Genomic DNA, 1,816 nt, shown 5'->3' on the forward strand with positions numbered 1-1,816 from the left:
TTTTGGGGAAATATTTAAGGGCGATGACTGGAAATGGAAGATGGAAAGAGAAGGGAAAAAATAAAGAAAGTACTGTGAAAACAGCAGAGAACTTGGTGGGGGAGGGAAATGTGAATGATCTGGGAGGAAGAGATAACAGAATTCAGGGAATTGTGGGTAAGGGGAATAGAGTCAGATACTTTTTGTCCATTTTGTTCAATTCAGTTGTATGCAAGTTTCCAGTTGACCTTCTCGCAACATGGATATAAAAAGGTTAAATTGGTTGTTGACATGCATTTTATTTAATCACGCAAAAAAGATCCATATCCTTTTGTTAATTAAAAAAAAAATGTCACTCCAGGCAGGAAGAGCTCTGCTGAGAGTTCATAGCATCATAGTGCTTAGGGTCAGAAGGGACTGAAACAGATCATCAGGTCTGACCCCCAGTTTAATGGGTCCAGATACATGTACTTATTTAAATAACATGGCATGGGTTTTTAGGCTCAACAACCATGAGGATCAGAATAAGGCAGAATGTTTTGAGTGATGTCTCTTCAGTAGCTGAAGAAATTAAATGTAACCATCCAAACAAGTCATGGCAGTTAAAATCTGAGCATTTGTAGCGAGAGACAGTGGTCTGTAGAAAGCACGGTGACAACAGCAGAGTCCCTCTGAGGCCAAGAGAGAAGGGAAACAGATCCTGAGGAAGGAATCTGGGTAGTGTGTATAAAAAGCCGCAACATGGATGTGAAAGAAAAACAGAGGCTCCTCAGTGCACAAAGGAAGCTTTGCTTGTCTGATTGAGTCAGATACAATACACTCTTCAACTTCTACTGTAAATAGATGCTGAATGCTACCTTTCAGATTTCACCATCTTCCACTAAAGAAAGCAAAAAGGAAGCACATGGAAAACAACAGAACATGTGTCAGCAAAAAAAGGAATAAAGACCAGGAAAAAACCCCAAAAGCAGAACTCTCCCTCCCCCAACACAGACCCAACACTTTGAAAGGTGAGTGACAGCCTGGTGTCTTTCTCTGTTCTGAGAGGGTTGACCTATTCCTGACCGCTTTTGTTTAACCAGAAAAATAAAATCTAATTCCTTTTCTTTGCTGAAGAAATTACTGCCTCTAAGACAACCCTTTGCTGTTTCTGGGAAGGAACAACAGGTTCAGGAGAGGTCATTCAGTAGCACTGAGATATTTATATAAAGTGTCCTGAGAAGCTGGGTGACAGCCACGAACAAGGGAAATGGCGACTCGTGCAGGCAGCAGAGTGGTTTTGGGTGCACCTATATCGCATCAAATAGCACTTCACATGGTGCAACACGGTCCAGATTAGCAGGAGACGTTACCCAAACCCTACTGAACTGAACCTCGCAGTCTGTTGCGGATGTGCCGGGGGGTTGTGCCCCCTCCCCTGCTTTACAGGCAAACCAGCCGGGCTGCGGCTCCCGTGACAGCGTGCGGCAGCTGCGAGGCGTCCGGCCTGGCGGGCCAGCGGCTGCGTGGCCGCGGCGCAGGGGGATCCTCTCGCCGGGGAGCTCGTGGCGCCCCGCTCCCGAGCAGGAGGATGTTTTCCTGGCCGCCGCGGGCAGGAGGCGAGCCCAGGTCCCGTGACGGCTGCTCCCCCCGCCAGCGGGGCCGATGCCGGGCACACGAGTGGCCCCTGAGCCGCTCCTCGCCCGCCGGCTCGTGCTCGTGCCCGTGCCCGTGCCGCTGCGCCTCGCCCCCCCGCAGCCCGGGAGCCCGGCTCCCCCGCACGGGGCCCGTGGGGGGCGGTGCCTCCCCCTCCCCAGTCTGCGGCGCTTGCCCGGGAGCGCCGCCCCTCGGCTCGGGG

At 51.1% G+C, this 1,816-nt stretch overlaps 1 long non-coding RNA gene across 1 annotated transcript; it reads right to left on the bottom strand.

Moving 5' to 3' along the window:
* Nucleotides 1–299: 299 nt before the first annotated feature.
* Nucleotides 300–1,762, bottom strand: LOC109313553. The gene is made up of 2 exons (XR_002102080.1): nt 975–1,762; nt 300–859 (listed from the first exon to the last, which is right to left on the bottom strand). It is a non-coding gene; the product is annotated as an uncharacterized LOC109313553 (long non-coding RNA).
* Between the last annotated feature and the right edge of the window lie 54 nt (nt 1,763–1,816).

The sequence above is a fragment of the Crocodylus porosus genome, unplaced genomic scaffold, assembly GCF_001723895.1.
Source record: "Crocodylus porosus isolate Cpor-Errol unplaced genomic scaffold, CroPor_comp1, whole genome shotgun sequence".
In the NCBI taxonomy this organism is placed as follows: Eukaryota; Metazoa; Chordata; order Crocodylia; family Crocodylidae; genus Crocodylus; species Crocodylus porosus.